This window comes from Capra hircus, chromosome 18, assembly GCF_001704415.2.
Source record: "Capra hircus breed San Clemente chromosome 18, ASM170441v1, whole genome shotgun sequence".
Classification (NCBI taxonomy): Eukaryota; Metazoa; Chordata; class Mammalia; order Artiodactyla; family Bovidae; genus Capra; species Capra hircus.
This window is the reverse complement of record NC_030825.1, coordinates 43,058,674-43,080,531: the sequence shown is the minus strand read 5'-3', so window position 1 is coordinate 43,080,531 and position 21,858 is coordinate 43,058,674. Positions and strand designations below refer to the sequence as shown.

At 46.0% G+C, this 21,858-nt stretch overlaps 1 protein-coding gene across 2 annotated transcripts in view; it reads left to right on the top strand.

The window, feature by feature from the left end:
- TSHZ3 (teashirt zinc finger homeobox 3) overlaps positions 1–21,858 on the top strand; it is a 67,936-nt gene that overhangs the window by 6,767 nt on the left and 39,311 nt on the right. The window contains exon 2 of one of the 2 annotated variants that reach the window (XR_001919476.1): positions 1,110–2,133. The exons of the other annotated variant lie outside the window; for it this stretch is intronic. The gene's annotated coding sequence lies outside the window, so the exon portion shown is untranslated. Of the gene's footprint in view, positions 1–1,109; positions 2,134–21,858 lie in introns of those variants that run through there. 2 annotated transcript variants of the gene reach the window in all.

Sequence of the window (21,858 nt, the reverse complement as noted above, 5' to 3'; positions counted from 1 at the left end):
AATGCTCATTCGTGTACCTTTTTAGGGAGCAAGCCTAACTGCCAATGCTCTGAGTCCCGGTGGGATTCTCGGTGGTACCTGCTACCTTCCCCAGTCTGGTTTCCACTCCACCAGTGTCTCTTCTTTTCGTCTTTCTGTTGGGTAGACCAGAAGGTCAGGTTTGCAAGTTTATAGTAGCAGAAAGCAAACTCTTCTGAAAGCCTGTTTGTCCCCCAAACTGGAACCCATCCCTTGGAGAGTAAAGGGCTGTTTGGTAATATACATGAAATGACTCCAATTCATTTACTTTTGATTTTCTATCCCCATCATTAAATCTAGTCCTATGTATTCAGTTTCCTCTGAGTTCTTTGAGAAATGCATGTTGCATAAAATAGGCAATTTTTAATGAACAATTTAATGTAAATGGGTTTTGAATTTAAATTAATATTAATGAAGCCTTGAGTGAATTTATTTTGCATACGTAAAGACTTGTAAGTCTTTCACCCATGTGCTTTCTCCTTTATGTAGTAACATTGGTTGGGTGGATTAACCAGCACCTTTTAAAGATTTATACTTAAAAAATGAAATTAGTTTTACATGTCCAAAAGCACCAACATATTATTAGGCAAAAGCGTTACTTAATTTAAAGAAAATATACCTCATTTTCCAATTAAAACTCTTCCTCTCCATCGTCCTGAAAGCTGCTGTTGGTTTGGCATTGCTGCCGGGGAAAATACACACCAACAATAGTTAGTTACTACAATCAAGATGTTTTCTTTTTTTTGCCTTACCTCTAATGCATTATGTATCCCAGGATGATGGGAAGTTCTGTAATTAATTCTGTTAGATGTAATTGCTATAATCACTTTGATGTTACACATAATAAAGGTAATATGGTAAGCACATAAAAAATATAAACACCTTATTGTAACACTCCTGCTAAAATTCCTTCTCATCAAGTCTGGTTTATAGACCAGTGTTCTCAACTCTTTTTGGTCATAGGTGACAATTGATCTGAGATGTGTTCATTGATATTCCAAAGGAAAGTCAGTGATTGGAGAGGATGGGCCTTGGCTTGAAGGGGTCTCCAGGCTGATTGCCTAGGAATCTTAATTCCCCTTTCCTTAAAGATGCGGCTGATGAAGACAAGGTGACCATGAACTTCTGGAGAGGTGAGAGGTGAACACGTAGGAGGGCCTATGGCATGAAGTAAGAGACGTGGGAATGGAAGAAGAGCTCCGAGAAGAGTGATAGTAGAGATTTCAGGTCAGAGCAGGTGGTGGTCTATAGCTTTTCTTATCCTCACGGTGTGGGATTATGGGAAGTGCCATGCTTGTGTGTGTGTGCACGTGTGTGAGAGAGGGAGAGAGAGACAGAGAATATAGGAGCATGTGCTTATGGGTAACCAGAAAAAGCCACCTTTCTGTAACAGTGCAGTCAGGGAAATTAGCACAGAACACATGCTTTATTATTATTACTACTGCTGCTGTGATACACCTTTCACGGGGCATCTGAGGACTGTGCCTGACTGTTGCACATCCCACCACAGAGTTGGCCAACGTTGCCTGTTGGACCGAAACGTGATCTTTTGACATTTCCACTTCCTACCATCCCCCACACCCCACCACACACACACACGCGCGCACACACACACACATATCCATGTACCTGCCCTGGATCAAGCCGCCATAGGACGTAAGTTTGCCTGACACCCTGAGCACACAATTCTTGTGGAATGTTTCCAAACATGAGCGAATTGTTCTTGCAGGAGGTGGAGGCTGTGGTGGGAGAGGAACCCTGTTGTTTAATTTTCCCCCTGTGGATAACCTGGAGTCACCCTAGCAGGGACATTTGACCTCATCGTCAGCTGCGCTCTGTCCTGTGTGCTACGAAGGTCAAGAGGTGTCCTGCCCCGATGTTGGCCTGACGGCCTGAATGTGAATTCTCTGCATTTATATTTTGTTTTTCGGTGTGTTGTAAGAGACTGAGTCTGTAAATCAGCATACGCAGAAATAAAATAAGCCAGAGTGGATGTGTGAGAAGCAGATCCTTTTCTTCTCTGGAGGAAGAGAAAGGTGTTTGCAGACGGCGCTGAGATTCAGTGACAGCAGTGGTTCCCTAGCCTGTGCCCGAGGCCTGCGGAGCAGGTCTGGTCCAGGCAGGGAAGTAGGGGTGCTGCCGAAGGCCACCGGACGGGGCCTGTCTCCTGGGCATCGGGCCTAGCATTCCGGCCTGCCAAGGTGAGCAGGGGCCGAGGACAGGGTCTGGGGTCGCGGCGTGGACCTGGGCTGCAGTGGGCTAGCCATCAGCTCTCCTGCGGTGACTCCCAGCTGGTTTTGATGGCGAGGATGATAAAAGGTCTGAGAGCTCCATAGGCCCCTGTAATCAGGGCCAGCGCTGACATCCTTCTCAAGTTTGACAGCTTCTTCCTTTTCTCTCCTCACCGCCAAGCCTTTCTCAACCGAATTTCCCCGCCCTCCCCTCCCTCCCTGCCCGCCGCCCACCCCTTCCCTCCCTCTCCTCCTTTCTGTGTGTGTCTCTCTTGTTTCATGTTCTTGATCAGCCTCAGATGCCGGGAATTATTTTTTTTCGGGCGGGAGGGGGAGTGTTGCTTTAGGTTTGTGGGTTGGGCAGGTGTGAGAGGAAGTCTGTGTGTTTTTTTTTTTTTTTTTTGTACTGTAGGCCTGTTGCTAATTAATGTTCCTCCATAAGATTCTGTCGGAGTTGAGTAATGTTTTTGATCTTTATGCCTGATAACTGCATACTTAATGAGATTTCAAAGCTGTGAGTGCAGCTCCCTACAATTATTGACAGATGCCTTTTCTTTGCCATTGGGTTCAGCTTCATAAATCCTCTTGCCGTAATGAGGTTCAGCAGTGCCACCCTGGCAGTGAGCTAATGAAAGGGGGGAGGGCGAAGCGGCTCTGGGCTGTCTGACACATTTTTTTCCTTTAAAATTTACTATGCAGATGTCAGGCTGCGGACGATTACTTCAAACATGCTAATTTTTATCTTGCTTTTGTGTCAGCCCTTTGCCATGAAAAAATAAATAAATAAAAGGACTAACCTTACTCCGCTTCATTTCTTTTCCTTTTTTTTTTTCCCCAAAGTCACATTTTTTAATAACCCGTGGTGTGTGACTGCTGGGGACTTTGACACGCGCGTGGCCTTTTGCAGGTATCCAGTGGCAGAACTGTTTTTTTTTTTTTTTTCTTCCCTTGCCATCGGAAGGGCAGGGGGAGGATAAAGTGTGATTTCCCCAGGCCTCCCATCAGCCTGCCCTAAGTATGCACTTGAAACGTCGGAGAATTCATTTCAGAGTTCTGAAACTAGATCCCGGTGAAGAGCTGCGCCATGCCAAAGAGTCGATTTCCTTTTCAGCGGAGTCATACATCACTGACCCACCCTTCCCTCCTGACAGAATGACATATGTCATTTATCATATGGGCCCCAGCCAGACACCGGGGAGGGGAGGGAAGCCTGGTCCGTGTGATGCACTGTACGCAGTAGCAGTACCGCTGGCTTGCAGAGAGAGCACTGCTGATTTGGCGAAGGGAGAGGGAGGAGACGCAGGGGTGAGGGGAGGGGAACCTGCTTCGTATGGATGGTTGGGTGTGTGGCGTGGCGGGCACGAGATTGGCAGAGGCACCGCCGAGGTTATGTTCTTTAATATTATCTGCTAAACCACACTGCTCAGCCTCTGAGGCTCTTCTGACTCCCCCCACCCCCCGCATTCCTTTTCTCTTTCCACCCCCCTCCCCTTTAGTAGTCAAGGGGAAAAAAAAAAAAAAGGCAAGCAGAGCTGACAGGTATCATTCAGCCGCCCTGGCTTGTGAGGGGTGGTATAAATGAATCTCAGAGCTCCTGGCTTCACATGATTCAAACATGCGTTATTGAAGATGGATGTTCCTTAAAAAAAGATTGATGGTGGATGCCGGGCTTAGGGTGCCATTTATCATTTTGAATATTATTTAGACTTGCCGTGTAAACCTGTAACTTGAGAGTTGGACGAGCCGGGGCTGGGTAGGGGCCTGTGTGTGTGTGTTTCCATCGATTGGCCTTGGGTTATCATTGCTGCTGACCAGATGCTGTCCCTCCCATTTACAGTACAGAAGACACCCCCCTCCCGTAAAGGAGGGATGGTTTAATTTTGAATAATTTCCAAGGACACTGGGGAAAATGAAGTATCTGTGATTTACACTAACAGGCAACTTCTTTCTCTCTCCCTCTCTATTCCCTGACAGAGGCAGTCACGTACGAAACATTAAAATATAAACAGAGCCGTAGTTGCCGAAGCCAGGACCCTTGTCTGATTTTTTTTAAACTCTGTGACATGCTTGAAAAAAAAAAAATCTGTATCCACAAAGCTTAGCACAATATAACTATTCAAAAAAAAAAAAATTACCGGTTGGCTTGGTTAGCTGTGTGAGAATGAAGAAACATAGACTTCCACGTCCCAGGAATATTTCAGATAAATGATCTAGCCCTACCCCTGCTCCCAGCAGCCTCCCCCCTTTGGTGTCTGCACTGGGTCACCCTCCATAGGCCCCCTGCAGACCCCGCCCCCCACCCTCGCAGGACTGATGTGGACAGCTGTTTGCAGGCCCAGACAGTTAATCCCTCCTGGTTCTTTTGCACCCTGAGCTCTGCTCCAGGACACCCCCACCTACTGGAAGGACTTAGGGACGCAGGCTGGCTCTCCCGGGCCCCCAGCTGCTGGGAAGCATCAATAACCCAGCCATTCCCCGTCCAGCTTTAGAGGCCTGCTGCCGGCTTCCCTGTGGAAAAAGGGAAACAGAAACTGCTGGCCTTCCTGCTCGACTCCTCCAGGAGGAGAGCCCCGATAGAGCAAATTTAATTGTCAGGCATTCTATTAAATATGTGACTTTATTTGGGTCTGCTAATTAAATTTAGGGCTTCTTGTATGACTTATCGTGTGGACATTAATTTTAAAAAATGATGGGACAGAAAGTTAGACCGGGGTCGTTTTTTATCTAAAGAAATGAGAATCGAGAATTCGTGGAAGGGCTGAATGTTCATATCTTGCTGCTTCTTGGACAAACTTTTCCCTGAGGTGTTAAAAAGCCTGCATTTCCGGTGAACAGGAAAGAAATGAGAATGTGGTGTATTCACTCACCAACTCCAGGCAACTTTATGTGTGTGTGTGTGTGTGTGTGTGTGTCTGTTTATTTTGAAATAACTTTATTAGCAGCCTGACACTGTGCACAGGCTGACTTAGGAGTCACTTTTGGTGTTGTCCAGCTGCTGCCAAAAATCGGGTGGAATCAGATATATAGCCTTTGTTGGTGTCTGGAATCACATCTAACTATAGAAAGATGATATTGTTTCTTGCCGAGACTTCAAGGAAGAAAGCAAAACTTTGATCCTCTGCCCTTGCACTTGGGCAGTGTTGGAGGTAATTGGAATACAAGTGCTAGTTTGCAGGAACAATTGTAAACACCTTTGATACAAATGGCATCGTCCCATTTTTACTGATTAGAAAAACTTTTCTATTAAGAGGTGCAAAGTCCATTTCAGGTGTAATTGGTAAGGAACTGAGTGCACTCACGGGAAGAAACCTTGTTTTGTTTTCTGTTCGCTTTTCTTCTTATCCCCTTTTCTCAGTTTTATGGCTGGAGACATGATTTATTGCAGCCATCCATCTTGGGGGCTCATCCATCACACCCGGGTTGCTAGGAGATTGTGGCAGCAGCTGTTTGCTCTGAATCAGACAGAAAAGTTGTCAATCATCAAAGGCAGGTGAATAGCATTAGAAACACGCTATTGTCAGACGGAATAATTAATCAAAGAGAGAAAAGATAATTAAAAAGATATGACCCTTGCAAGTACTTGCTCTGGGTTGCCTAGAAAAAAAAAAAAGGAAAGAAAGAAAGAAAGAAAAACTGCCTGGTCTTTTCTAGACACTTAAGCAGCTGAGGGCTGATAAAATATGCACTCTGCAGTGCACAGTTTTTAATTAATTGAAAAAGGTTCAACATTCAAAGACGATGCTGGAGAAAAGTCCGATTATGAGCAGAAGTAATATTTATTGTTTGCGTGAAGGGCTTGACACACAGTTCTAACTTTCTGTCACAAATCTCTGGCTTCCTTGGCTGGAGGAGTCATGGGCTGGGGTCTTCAGGTATCCTTCCTTTAAGTTCCCCTGGTCGTCACGCTGGGCCATTCAGGAGAGCCTCAGACCTGAGAACTGGAGTGGAGGGCACACTGAACCACAGGCCACTCTGCAGTTTCGGTGGGTCTAGAACAAATGAAATCCTTAGATCACAAGTTTTTTTGTGTTTTTGTTTTCTTAAGTGAAGATGGGAGACTCGCAAAGCATGCCATGAAGTCCACCTTCAGGGCCCACAGAGAGAGAGCGCTGTATCAGTTCACTCACCTGGGAATGTGCTCCAGGTCCCAAAGGGAAACTTGTAATCCATCTTGTGCGGCTCTGGGAAGCGCACCAGTGACTCACATCCTGAGTGATCACCTGGCATCACATTCTGAAAAGATCCCCACTCACAATCCAGAAATAATTTTGGGTGCCCATTTCAGTCGCAAAAATATTCATAGATTAGGAAGTTCATCCTTGCCTTTTCTGAAGCTAAAATATTCTGGAAAAATTGGAAAACGTATTAAAGACTCGATAGAAAGTGGCATATCTGGAGTTGCTTTTCAGTTAAATATGCTGCACGCCCTGAAACAGATCTACTCTTTTATTTTTGGATACTATGCTTGATTTTCACACCATTCTCCTCCCAAAGAATAGCAGGACTTCTAAAATTAGCAGGTGGAAAAAAGGCTTTGAATATTAGAATTCCTGAGAAGGAAGAAAGCCACATTTTTTTTGTTTTTAAGTTGGGACACCGTTTTCAGGGCACAGCTCATCAGGAAGTCCGGCCCTCGGTGCGCCATGCACGGCAGCACTGGGGAGGCATCGCAGAGCATCCCATGGCAGTCCCCAGGGGCTGCGTCTTGCTGTGTGAGGTCCACCTTCTCCCTTAGTACAATGGGAGCCCGCTAGGGGCGACACAGCCGCCACTCTGGCCTTTTGGTGAGAGAGACGGAGGGAAATAACTCAGGTTAGAAAAATCACCTGCCTGACTCACTGGAGCCCCTCTCAGATGCCTCACCTGGGCAGGTGGCTGGAGGAGGGTATTGTTCAGAACTTGACCTCCCAGAGATGGATGACTTTGAGTTCAAGTTGCTGCTTGGGTCTTTGAGATGGTATTCCTTTGATGGCCTTCTGAGCCCTCGAGTCAGGCTGGGAGTTTCCTGACCACGTAGTGGTTGTCCCTTGAAGTTCAACATTTTCTTGGGTAGCGCCTGCCCTTGACCTGCAAGGGGCTGTGCTGCTGGAGGCCTGGCGATGCCAGCAGATGCCTGGCTGGGACTCGGGAGCTTGGTTAGGTAGCTTATGGAGTTCAAGGAGTCACCAGGAGACCTGCCTGTCCTCCATGAGCTCTGGCTATTTGGAGATGGGCAGTGGGGATAGTCCCTCTCATCCCTTGCAGAGAAATTCTTGTAGTTGTCATCTCCCCTTTCCAAATAACTGCTGAGAAAGCACATTGCCTAATGTCAGCCAGAGCAATTCCAAAACGTGGCGGCTCGTCAGGGAAGGGCAAAGGAAGAGAGTTCGTGCGAGTCATTTATGGTAGATTTATGAATTCACAGATAAAAAATACCAACCTTTAGGGCTGGTGAAGTCAGATTGAAATTTGCTTCCCCTTAAAAAAGGAAAACAAAACCCAGGGGGAGAATGGAAAGTCTTCAAGTTTGGAGAAGTTGGTGCACACCAGTTTTTTTCTGGAGCTGCAGCTGGGATCTAATGTCTTCTTGGGTAACCGCCCCCTGCCCCACCAGCATCTGTTTAAACGATGCACAAAATAAAAGAGAGACAGAGAGAAGGGGCCCAAGGAAGGGTGCATTGCTTACTCCTTAGAGGTTTTCATTTTGTGAGTGTCTGTTTTGACCAGAATTTCAACGTCTCTGTCCCTCGATTATGGTTTCTGTGACAGGGAGGAGGAACACACACTGTCTCTGGTGTTGCAAGCGTGTGCCAGGACTGAGCACCGTGTTCAAAGTCTTTGCGATGGCGAGAAAACCCAGGACTGCACTGACCCCCACGCCAAGCTGATATTTGAGTGTTTCATCTAAGTGATATGCATTTTCCTCCGAGTTTTGTGAGACAAGGTTACCTGGAAGTCGTTTTGGATTTTCCCGGCTCAGCTTGCCATAGTCTTAAGGCAGGCTTGGTCCTCACCCTGTGGAAACCTTAGAAAGCCACCCATGGAAAGAAGGCCCAAATTACCCAGTGGGACTCCCTGCAGGTAAAGACATTTTGAAACACTTAAAAGACCTCGGAACTGCCTAAGATGCAGTCGTTACTTCTTATCCGCCCAAGGAAGAGCTTTTGAAAAGGGGTGAGGATTCCTATTTGGGAGAGAAGATGGGGTTCCCAGGGGTTTTCCTGTGGTGAAATGTTCCCCTTTCTTGACATTCCGTTTCCTGCCATTGTTTCTGCTCTGGGCCTGGAATGAAATGGCTCTTTCATATATATTAGTTAGTGAAGACCATGCCGGGGTAATCTATGAGATTGCGGTGGTGGTATTTTCTCTTGCTTTTCTGTATAAAATAGTAAGGCAGCACGAACACTCAGCTACGTGCCTGAGGTTCCTACTGGGATGGTTAGGTGAATAAGTAATAGAACAAACACGGAGTCAGCTGGGCAAAGGAAAATAAATAAAATAACAGCGTGTTCTTGGTTCTGAGAGCCCTGCCACATGAGCTTGTTCAGATCAGGTCCTGGAGCTTCAGGCTCTCTGATGAAATGGGGTGGGGGGGGGGGGGCGGGGGGAGAAGTATTATTTGGAAACACATGTACTCATTCCTTGTGAAAGAAGTGAAGTATTTAACATTTCTCCAAGGAAAACATCTTTCATTACTTGACGTGTTCTGTGGTAATGATTTTTCAGTTCAACAAACAAGTACTTATTAGCGTTCGCGCGGGAACCTAGCTGAGGTGGATGGCGGGGCCATTTTTAATGGGAACTCGGCAGCCAGGGTTAAAGGGAGCCTGGCCGGTCACAGGTGGCCCTGGTGCCGGGACCCAGGTCTGCTCCAGACTTCTCAGAGCCCATGCCTCTGGCCTGTGGGCTCAAGCTGGCAAAAATCAACAAAGTTGTTTCTTTGGTTTTTTGCAAACAGGACATTTGATTTTTGATGGTATGAACTTGATGATTCCACATGGGTTGGCCTGGAGAGATGGCACGCTCACATGCCAGGAGTTTGGCTGAGGATTTGATGGTTAAATGGATTGTTTTGGTTAAAGATGGTATAAAGGGAGGGGAAGTGGTGAGGTGTATGGGCTCAGGGCAAGGGGGAGGCAACTTCCCCTCCTGACCCCACCCTCTGCACCTCTCCTTGCTTGAGCAGCTATGGACTCTGCTGCCCAGGGTTAAATCCTCCTGATTCCAGGTGGCCCTGGGGGCAGCTGTTAGGGCTCTTAGCTCTCTCTCTGTGGGTGTGGAGCCTTCTCTCTAAGGCTTATCTGTCCCCAGTTCCTAGGGACCCTTGAGCATGACCTTCACCCCTGGTTTATTTTGCCCATCTTTTCTCCTCCTAGATAAGAGTGTCATCCAGTCCAGCTGTAATCCTGGCCCACGATGGCGTTTTCTCTGCTTTACCTGCCATTCATATTTTGGTGTCCATGAAATTAGACATAGTATGAGCTGCGGCACTTTTTCATAATCCCAGTAAACATTTTCCTTGAAACTGGAGCCCCCCCACCAAACTAAGAATGAGTATTGATGGGTGATGGCTTTGTGCAGATTTCATTTTTGGTTCAGTTCCCAAATCCAGCTGATAATCTCAGTGTGTCAGCCCCAAATCACATCTGATTACGGGTCATCTGCCCTCATCGCCCCCAAAAGCACGATCTCAGCTTACATCCCAGGAGGACATTTTTCTCTGCGAGTGAGAATGCTCTCCTGCTCTCAGATGGCACTTACTCGGTGGCTTCCTCCTGCCTTGTCAGTGTGGGGAATGTAGCGGTTAACACTGTTTATACATTCCAGGAGTATTAAGCAGTTAGGTTACTGGAACTGTGGCAGAGCTTGTGGGAGTAGCATTCTGGGCTGTGCCTCTGTCATCAATTACCGAGCATTTCACGAAATTCCAGATGTAATAATAAAGTTTATGATGATTATATTGTCAGGAGGTACAGAGCACACACCTCATTGACAACTGAAGAAACAGGTTGAGCCAGCAGTTAGACGGTGATGTTAGCACACGGCAAAGGGTCTTTCAGGAAACAATTTGTCCCTCCCGCAAGCAGTCATATGCATTTTTGTGAATGGAAGCATGCGTTTTGGAGCCCCAGCTACTGTAGGAAAAGGGAGAGGGTAGGAAGGGGATGCCCTTGGCTGTATGGAGCATGTACAGCCTACCTTGTGATCGCCCTGGCCCAGAAGGAACTGTGCTGAGGAGGTGGCCTCTGCTGTTGGGGAAGCAGGCATGGCAGAGACTCAGCCATTCTGCCCAGAAGGAGTCTCCCCTCCCATGGAAGTGCAGGGTGCCCTGGTGTGGAAATAGAAAAATGGACGTTCTATTAAAATCAATAGACTGTCACGGCCTGCCCAGATAGCACAGACACTCCAGTAGGTGGCAATTGGTGGACACGCAGTACCAGGACCCTTGGCCGCAGTGAGACAGCGCCTGCCTTGCTTCCTGCTACTGTGTGCAGTTTCCTCTCCTTGTGTATCCATGACATTTCCAGAAAATTCGTCTTTACTAGAGGGTTTCACTCCCCTGTGCTATGGCAGAGCATGGCAAGCAGAGTAGAGCAGCGGTCAGGAAGTTTCCTGGCAGGTCGTAGCCTGGTCCACTGGAAATTAGGATTGCTGTGATCGTTTGGCTGTTTGTATAAAGCCAGATGAATTTTTAAAAAACAATTCACGGCAGACACGAAATATCTGTGACAAAGACAAAAGCGATAAATATAAGCTATTGCATGCTATGAGAGAAAATTAATGCACTTCTTTTAATTCATCAATGCACCAAAAAAATTGTTCTAGGCATGTCCTTCCTTACAGGCATGTTTCCTGTAGTTCCAGTACAGGTGAGCCCATGAAGGCTGGGCATTGCTTTGTGCAAATTTCCTGCAAGAACCCTGCTTCTCCGATGCTTTGGTTTAGTTGAAGAGTCTCTCTAGGGCAGGGATGTGTTGCTGTTTCTTTCATGGAGCCTGGAGAGGGATGCAGGGGCAGAGGGTCTTTTTGGGTTGGTTCTCACCTCTGCTCTTGGGTAGAGGGAGATTGCAGGGGGCCCACGTCCACCTGAGTGAACCGGGCAGGCGCTGCCTTTCCCACTAGCGGGCGCCCATCCCTTCATTGTGGGCTCAACCGTGCCGGGGGCAGTGAGGGGGCACACAGATGCTGGGGCACTGACCACCTTCTCTAGACGGTATCCCTGCCAGCAGGAACAACTGGGAAAATATATTTCCGGGAGTCTCCATCCGCATCCAGAATCATGCTCCCGCATGGTCTGCTTCATGACCAAGAGGAGATAGGAGTTCCAGCCTTTTTTTTTTTTAATTTTAATTTTAGATGGAACTTGGCTACTTGTTAAAAAAGCTCATTGATGTTTTGAATCCAAAGGGATGTGGACCACACAGCATGCTAAGTTTGTTTTTTTCTCCCCACTCCCATCACTAGTTAGGGTGGGAGGTGGTGGGAAGGAGAAAATGGAGCTGGGGAAGATAGGTTCGGATGCTACTGAGAAGGGGGCTGGCCTGGGCTGGGACAGGGGGCAGGCCAGGGGGCTATGGGTCACTGGCCTCTCGCTAGTGCCTGCATGGGAGGCATGGGGTGGGCAGCCAGGGCCTCTGCCTGAAGCCCCTGGTTCAGGGTGCTGGCCAGCTTGCCTGGAGCATGCTGGCCCATTAGAGGTTTCCAGAAGACCTGCATATGAGACTGGGTAGGTTTTGAGATCCAGTCAGGACAGCTGCTGAGAGATTTTTGTGCAAGTTTTCTTTTTTGCCTCCAAATTTACGACTGTCGTGAAAGGCAGAGCTGTTACAGAGAGAAACCAACCTTTCAGTAATCACAGAGCAGCTTTTATGAATTAAAAAATAAAAAGAAAAAGATCTTGACCCCTTTGAAAGGAAATAAAGGAGGAACCCAGTGTAAGGAAAACATAAAAAGCTGATATTACAGTTTTTGTGATTACTCACATCCTAGGCTGGGGCTTGAGGAAGCCAGTTATAATGGAATTTCTTTTTTTTTTTTCCCTTTTCCTAGTGTGTCTCTGCTTTTTTTATTTTTTTCTCGATTAGAATGAGGAGTGGTTTGTACTTGGTATGAAAAAAAAAATCATTTTTGGCACGTGGTCCTTGTTCTTAGCTGGCCGAGGCTGATGGGAGTGAAGCTAGGATTGTGTGCCCATGTAATGATTTCTCCAACTATTGGGGGGCTATGGAGCCGTACTGCAGGGTAGTCCTGCAGCCTTCCCCACCCGAAATGCTCACACCCCCGGGCACTGTCCCCAGGGCTCCCCCCAGACTTCAGTCTTGATGCCAGCCTTTAACTGAGGTAAGCAGACAACCCCAAGACCCCACAGATAATTCACCTTCAGATGTTCAGAGGTAAAAAATCTAAAGCCATCTAGTGGTTAGTTATCATTAGTAGCCAATTTATGAACACCATTTTTAAAGGGTGATTTTATTGCTGTTAGTATACAAGTTTCTGGGAGCAGTTCACCAATTTCACTAGTGTGAAAGAGGGGCTGAGATGGTGACCGAAAACAGATATGTTGTAACTGTGGCTAAATTAAATAACTATTTGTGCAGGCAAACTTTCGTGTGCCCGTTGTGAGGGCTGACCTTCTTCTATTCATTTCTTGCTGTGCTCTGGAAGATGGTAATTGTGGTAACATGATATAAATGTAAACTTTAGCTCTGCTTACACAGAACACACAAGACAGCTTGACACCTTCATTTCAGCAGTAAGAAATTACCATTGTCTCTTATTTCTTGCTCTGAGCTTAGGTGACCAAGCCAAGAAGTAATTACACAATTAGGGTTGACAAAGCAGTTCCTGTAACATTTCTTCTCCCTAAGTTTGGATCACGTATTTCAGTCCCGTGTTTTCCATATCTTTGTCATTAATAGCAAGATAACCATTTTCAGTGCAGTGCATTCGCCCACAGAGATTGGGAGGGGAATCTGGCATAATTGAAGGATGAAACAGGAACACTGACGTCTGTCATTGCGACTCTTTGAAGTCTGCAGGTGGACACAGGGGAGCCGTTGTGACCTCTGTTGTTGGGAGGCTGACCAGCAGGTCACATAGTGAGCAGTGAAAGGAAACTACTCCCATTTAGGCAACAACTAAAATAGAGATTTTTTGAAAGGATATGCAAATGCCTGACACTGCTTATCTGAGAGGCTGCCTCTTCAAAGCTGTCTTCCCTTGCTGTGGTTCCAGATAATTCTTTATTCTTAAATGACGATATCTGCAGTGTGTCTATGGTATTGTAATTCATTGTTCCTGATTTAAAATAGCATCTTCTATTTCAAGGCTTATATACCAGGTAGGCCTGACCCTTACTTGAAAATAATAATAATAATTTTTCCCTTTGTATTGTTGTGGGGTATGAAAGGAGAGAGAATGATATTTTCTACTGAAAGAAATATGGACCTGTTGTTTATGATTTACTTGGTCATTTCTTGAAGAAAATATTCTCAGAATTTCTATCTTAGTACCCCCTAATTATGCAAACAATCCTGAAGCATCTTCTGCTAGACTGGGAGGTGAGTTTCTGTAGGGTGGGATCCACCTGCCCCTGAGTGCTGGCCCTTTGCCTTAACCGAACTTTAACCCTAACCCTGATGTGGGCCTGCAACCCCCCCACTCTGATGATATTTGCACAGATCGAGGCCCTTCCAATACATACACTCAGAGATGCACCTCGAGGTGGTCTTTTTCCATAGTGTAGACTATATGAGTAACCTGTTGTTGAGTTGAGCATTTCACTTTTCAGCAAGATGTATTTGGTACAAGGTGAATCCTGCAGTAATGAATTCCAGCTGGGGTCCCGGGTAAAAGTTTTATATCTTCTGATGGAGTTTATAGCAACGTTTTTCTTAATTATTCTTGATGTTTTGCCCATTACACCATTAGCTTCTTCTGAGGACAGAGATAAATAGCTGGTATCCGCAAGAACAAAGTGTGAACTGAATGCATTTAATTATTGATATCTCAGTATCTAAAGGTTTTACAATGATGTTGTCAAATGCCTTAGTGATCTGACAGCAGATGTATTGGTTTGCAGATGCAACCAGAGACACTGTCCAAATAACCCCCAGAAAAGGAGAACATTAAATAAGAGAGTATAGCAGTCCATTTTCTCACTTCTGTTTTTTCCCCCAATGTAATTAGTTTCATTTTGTGTATTGAATTTGGAAGTTTTGGTAACAGATAGGAGTCTTTCTTAGATATGTGATAAGATGTAGATTGCCTGGATTCTATTGTCTTTAAGTAAAATGCCTGGATCAATTTATATATTGTGTGTGTTTATATATGTATGCAAGTACATGTGTATGTTTATATATATCTGATACATATGTGTGTAATTTGGTTGAAATCAATGTTTCATAGTCTTATTCTTTCCAAAGAAAAGAAAAACTAGCTTTATGCATGTTTTCAAACATACTAAGCAGAATTCTAATAAATTACACTTCTTTTCCTTTCATGAGTACTGAAACCTTTTCATGTATAGGAAAGTAAAGATTTCAGGTATTTAGCCTGACATAACTCATCACATTTTCAGGGATCTCAATTTTTGGTGTTACTATTTCTTGAATAAGGTATATGATTCCCGGAGTTTAAAACATACTACATGAAAATCCATCGCTGTTGGGCAAACATGCACCCATAACCCAGAGACTGAAAGTCCAGACCCTCAAGTTTCAGATCTTAAGAAAGAAGGGAATTCTGTGAACATATCATAGAATGATGAACACATCAGCTGTTGCTGTGGAATATTTTTTTTCTTTGAATGTTTGACCTACAACACTGTTCACCGTAAGCTTGCTAATTATATATTTTTTTCTTCTGGCTTCTTCGTTGTTGGCCATTTCTTTTAAGAAACAGAAAACCAACGTCTTTCGGCAGTCTGATTGAATGCTGTAAGGACTCACATTCTGTAATGGTCACCCCTCCTGAGGACACCTTTTCCAGCATTCTTAACATGGAGCTATACTTCTTCCCGGAGTTTTATTGTGTCCCTGGCCCACGCATGCTGGACCGTGTTGCACAGGGTTTCCATCGGAACTCAAAGCTGCATGAGATGCTGGGAGGATATTTATTTGAAGTTGCACAGATGTTTACAGTAAGAGAGCCTGAGACACGGGCATCGGAGCACACAGCTAACCTTCTGCAGAGGGGCTGCCCGGCCTTAATGGGTTCCATGTGCTCCGGTCTCTTTAACAGCAACAAACAGGCTGCCTCATACGGCCGCTTACTTGGACATTAAATAATGAGTCTCCCTAAGATCCTTGTCCCACACCTCAAGACTTCAGTTCCAGGAGAAAGTGACTTAGAGCGATACATCATGAGAAGCAAGCATGACCCTCCATCTGAAATCTCACAGCATCCGGTGTGCACACACACATGCATGTGCCCGCGCACACATGCATTCGAACACACGTGCGCCAGACCTCAATGTGTGCAGGGCTACTCCACAGAAGCTGTACATATAGAGCCTCAAAAGACTTGACAGTAGCTTTCCCTCATGAAACTAAATGCATTTTAATTTTTTTAATTGAAAAAGCAACAGTGCACATAATACAAAATCCAAGAGAATCAAAGGGTAAAGAATTAAGGAGAGTCCCCCCTCCTGGGGGCAGGCGCTGCTACCAGTGGTATATCCTTCCAGATATTTAAAATCATATATACACATATACACTCTGTTATACTTTTCCATTTGCAGTGAAACATGCATCTTGGACATCTGTAATTTGCTCTGATGTACACCCAGATTTTAAGATACCTGGAAGAATGGATGGACATACATGATAAAGCCAGTCAAGTAAAAAAATGTAAAAGGTAGAATCTAGGCTGTGGATGGGTTTACAGGTAAAATTCTTTAAATTCTGCCGTATGTATGACAGTTTTCAAAATAAAATGCTGGCAAACTATATATCTCAGTGCCCATCTTATATCATATCCTGTTACTTATATTCTTACATATGATAGTATTTATGTAGAACTACCTCCTGCTTTTTTAAGGGGGGCCCTGTGACTTCCAAGAAACACGTTTCTCTCTGGAAGGACTTTTCTGTGTCTAGTCCTTCCTTCAGCAAACAGTGCCACAGTGAACATGCTGCATACGTCTTTATACAATAATATCCTTCACTTACATCTTGGTGGGATACAGCAGAAATGTTAGCTGAAAGGGTTTTGTTCAGTTGACAAAATGGTAAATATCCAAATTATTCTTCCAAAAGATTATATGCATTTTCCTTCTCCCACAGCAACGTGGGAGTGAGCCCCTGACGTGGACTGGCTGTCAGAGCCTTGGTAATACAGAACCACAGTCAGCAACCCCCTCCTCTTGCTTATTTAGCGAGGCCTCAGCCCATCTCCATGCGTCTAAAATAGGATACAGACGTGAAAGTGTATGAATCCCCGTAGTCATCTGGCCTTTTTTTGTCTTTTTACTTTAAATCTCTGGATGACAGAAAATAGGTGTTAAATTCCTGGGATCAGAGTCCTTTCGATTCAGCTAGACTGACAGCCACATTTGATGGATGGGAAAACCGAAGCCCAGAGTTGGAAAGGGACCAGCCCAAGTTCACATGGTCACTTCCTGGCTGAACCCCACTGACGAAGGCAGGGAGTGATTTAAAACTTGGCTCTGTGTTTGGACTGCAGAAGCCTGCTCCGCTGGTATCCCCGTTACCTGAGGATGCTCGCAGAGCCTGGCGGCCAGGACAGGGAGGTGCTGTGACCGCGGATTGTCTGTGTTTAGCTCCCACAGAGCACGGCGGAGGTGGCTGGCTGCAGCATGCAGCTCGTTAGATAATGACCAGAGAACGCTGAAAATGTCCTTTTGGGTTTTGACTGAATAATATTTAAGGATTTTGAAACAGTGACTTAATTGTGTTTTTATGTAATTGATGGCGTTGTCGTAAAATGTATTGAGACACCACATCAGCATTTTTCTCTAACTGTTCCTTGGAGAAAAATATGCTCATATGAAAATAGTTTCTTCACTTTCCACTCATGGAATTGAAAAAAAAGATATTGTGCTTCCATGAAATCACTGAGCCCAGAGATTGTCTCATTTTAAAGTGTCTTCCCCTCCGGACTTGTCCTAAATAATGCAAGGCTCTCTCCTCACCCTTCGGGTTGGGTTGGCCCTTGTTTTGGAAGCGATGCACGGAGAGGGCCTCGGGAAGTTGGTGCAGGACGCTGTCTGGGAAGTGCCCTGTCCAGATGGGTCAGCATGGGGCAGGCAGAGGAGCCCTGCACCTCCCCCCTTGACATCCCTGCTCACTGGGCGCCAGGCCTCTGTTCCCAGTTTGCAACGTGGTGGAGGAAAGTGCTCCCAATTGCTGCACGGGAACAGCTTCAGTTTCCAGAAGTTGTGTCTGAACTTAAAGCCCCTGTTATTTCACGTTGGCATCAGAGAAATCAGGGCATTTAAATAAATTATATTCGTTTTCCTCGCCTTGGCACCGCTGTTTGTATTGGGGAGGGGTGTGTGCAGTTGAAGTCAACTGTAAGAATTAATTTTGGTCCAGATCTTGCTACTGGAGTTTTCACTCTGAAGAGTCAAATTGTAAACATTAAAAATAAAAATTCAGACAGTTGCTTTCTAATTATAGAAAACTCACAGGTCTACTAAATTAAAAAAAAATAATAGTAATGCTTTAAAAGCACCGTTGGCTGCCTTCCTAGTGGCCTGGATCCCATGCAGTAGGCCAGCCTGTGCGTGTGTGTGTGTGTGTGTGTGTGTAGCGACTCCAGGGGCTGGCCTGTTCCAGTCGATGCCCAACTAGAGAGCCGGCCTCCTCAAACTGTGACATCCCTCGTAGCTTTGATCCCTGCGCCCTTGTGGTTCCCTACCCCGAGGGCAGTGTGCTCCCTGGGGCAGATCCTGCAGTGTGTGGAGAGGGTGCCCAGGAAGACACTGCAGCGTCTTCAGACCCCTCACAGCGGTCAGGGTGGGTGCTGTAGGTTCAAGGTTGGAACAGCAGCTGCTGCCTCCACCATCTGGGATAAATACCCTTCCAGGGTGGGCGACAGCACTGGGGGTTATTGCGGGCTCAGTCTTCAACCTTAAGGTGAGAACTGTGGCGGGACTGCCCCGCGTGTCCGGTGGGCGCAAGCCAGGCTCTCCCAGTGGCCTCGACCCAGATGTTTCTTAGAGCTCATCGTGGGTCTGCTAGTGTGAAGCTCACGAGCCATTGTGCATTGCCAAGAGCTTTATAAAGGGTTCTTCAACATTGGATCCTTGCAGAGGTGGAAACACACACACACACACCAAAAATCCAGAAAAAAAAAATAGTACAAAGAAAAATGTGTATTTGACTGAATTATGCTTTGTCTTTTTTCTTAAATGGCAACACTCATGAGTCTTGAGGTCTGAAATAAATTCATATTTCATGTAATTAAACCTATTCACAGGAGTGCAGTATTTATTTTTCTAGGTTTTCAAATATTTCAAATTATTCAGTAGTGAAGGTTGCCAGTTGCCTTCCACAGAGGCTCATGGTTGTGCTCTGCTCTGTAGAGCAGAGGGGTGGATGGATGGATGGTATCCGTGCAGTGCTAGGCTGAGGTGGGCACAGACTTCTCCCTGGAGAGGAGGACCTGGCCTTTGGTTCCGGGACTGGATGGTCACCTTTGGGGGTATCTCAGCACTTGCCAGCAGAAGGCTTGTTTAAAACAATTTTCATGTTAAGTTCTCAGCTTCCGTGTTGGATGTAAAAAGCAGGTTGTCAAACACAACACAGAAAAAGCAGGTTGTCAAATACAACACAAACCCAACACACTCACACACATGAGAAAATAAACAGTCTGTATTGGATAATCCTGACCTGGCACCCTGACTACGGTCAGGACCATTGCTTTTGCTGTACCGGGGTCTGTTTTACACACACATCCTGGCACTGGTGGGTCTTCATGCAGTTCTAAGGAGAGCGTGACCTTCCCAATTAAGCTTGATAAAGGTAACCAGAAGTGCACTCTAGAGGTGGACAGTTAAAAGGAAAGAAAAGAAAGAAAGGAATCATCTTTGGGGCATTTCAGTAGTGAGCCATTTGATGACGTCAGGAGACGTGTCCAGGGATGCTGCGATAGGGCTTCCGCAGGGCGCCCTTGAGTGAGGTGCCCAGCTCTGCCTGTCTGCTAAGCAGCGGCCTTCGCCTTCCAGCACCATCATTACCTCTCTCTCCGTTGGAAAGATGAATGGGGTTCAGAGGATTACCTTAGAATACAAGGACCTGGGGAGAGGTGGGTCTTTATAAGAAAATCATGCTTAGATTATTTATAATACCTGCTGCTGCTGCTACTAAGTCACTTCAGTCATGTCCGACTCTGTGCGACCCCATAGACGGCAGCCCACCAGGCTCCCCCGTCCCTGGGATTCTCCAGGCAAGAACACTGGAGTGGGTTGCCATTTCCTTCTCCAATGCATGGAAGTGAAAAGTGAAAGTGAAGTTGCTCAGTCATGTCTGACTCTTAGCGACCCCATGAACTGCAGCCCACCAGGTTCCTCAGTCCATGGGAGTTTCCAGGCAAGAGTACTGGAGTGGGGTGCCATTGCCTTCTATGTTATAACACCTAATACAATGTAAATACTATGTGCGTGCATTCTAAGTGGCTTCAGTCATGTTTGACTCTGCGACCCCGTGGACTGCAGCCTGCCAGGCTCCTCTATACATGGGGATTCTCCAGGCAAGAAAACTAGATTGGGTTGCCGTGCCCTCCTCCAGGGGAATCTTCCCAACCAAGGTATGGAACCCGTGTCTCTTATGTCTCCTGCATTGGCAGGTGGGTTCTTTACCACTAGCACTGTCTGGGAAGCCCAGTTACTATGTAATAGCTGTTAATACACAGTAAGTGCTATGTAAATAGTTTCCAGTGAGCAGCAAATTCAAATTTCCCTTTTTTGGAACTTTCTGGAATTTTTCCCCCAAATACTTTCGATCTGAAGTGAGTTGAATCCGCGCATCCTTGGATACAGAAGGTTAACTGTACATTGACACTTACCAAAAACTATGGTTTAAAAATCCCAAGGCAGAAACTCACCCCTTTGGAGGATGTGTGAGGAGGCTGCCTGGTCAGAAGGTCTGTCTTAAGGCCTGCTAACCACCTCAGCACAGCCCTTAGGGAAAGGAGCTCCACCTTCTCCTTCACTGGTGCCAGAGTTCAACTGCTCAGGGTTCAGTAACAGTCTCCAACAGAGATAAAAATGTTCCCCAAAGCACGGAAGGGCTCCCAGACCTGCAACTGAACCATTCGTTACTTCTATGCATCAAGAGTCAGGGAGTTCTAAGCCTCCTGTCCGGCCCCCCTTCAGCCAGGTGCTCTGCAGACACCCCTTCCTGCAGCCAGGTGGTCATTAGTATAGTCTCTTAGACAGCACCTGGTCGTATCTTAATTACAACAGCCTGCAAAAGCTTAGGTCAGGGGAGAGGTCAGCAATTCAGGTCATCCTGTGCAGATGCGCCTCCCCAGAAGGGCAGGTGAGGAAACACGTAACCCCCAACACAGGAATGATGGCAGATCCTATTCCTGGGCAGGGGTCGGGGGTCGAGGGGCAGGGGACCCAGCAGATCTATCACAGCAGGGTCAGCTCTCAGTAAGACATCTTTTGCCTGGTCCATCTTTTTTTTTTTTTTTTTAGGTTAAAAAATATTCACATAAGGGAATATTAAAGAGCAGTAAAAATGAAGGACCCCAAGCCATGTGCATCAGCAGGGGTGGATCTTAGAAACACAGTGGGAGGGGATGAAGCAGATCAAGGCTCGATGCAGGCTGGCAGTCATCTCTATAAAGCTCAGAAGGAAATGGGATTCTGTTGGGGGGTTAACATGTGTTTGTGTCCAGGATACCTGCTTGATGGGAGAAGCCCGGTGGTAATGTGGTGATTCTCATATTGGGTTCTAGTTTGCAGATATTTGTTTTATTATATTTAAGTACCTACATATATATTGCATGAATTTTCATATGTTTCGAATCCTAGGAGAGAAAATGCTTCCGGGTGTGGTCTGGCTGATCCTTAAGATCATTTCCAGCTCTAAGCTATGGTTTCCCAGCCACACTGCATCTTAGGTTTCTGTTTAGGGAGCTCATGCTATCAGCTGATTATTTAGCAAAGAATTAGGAACCCCAGGACTCATCACTTCTCTATGCAGGGGTCACATCTGAAGAGTCTACATCATTCAGGAGATGAAGCTGCAGTCTCGGTCAGCCCATTGTTTCAGAGATGGTTGTTTTGGAGGATGAGCAAAAGCATTTTGTTGTTGTCATGGTGGCTGTTTCTTCCCTCTTCAAAGTTCTCCCCGTGGAAACTTTTTTTTTAGTGGGTGGTGCTTTGAGGGGCTTTGAGCGCCTGGTGGGCGAGCCCGCTGGTTTCCATGGTACTGGCCGCATCCCCCTGCGGGGAGTGTGACACAGGTGAGAAGCTCAGGGTAAAAGACCAGGTTGGCTCTGTTAACCTGTCTGCTCTTATTGGTCCTTCAGACATTTTTATGTCTTCAGTGTGGTTTACTTACATCTCACTGAGTGATTTTCATATGTTTATGTGTGTGTGTGTGTGTGTGTGTGTGTGTGTGTGTGTATTTAATTCCCAGTGGAACTGAAACTA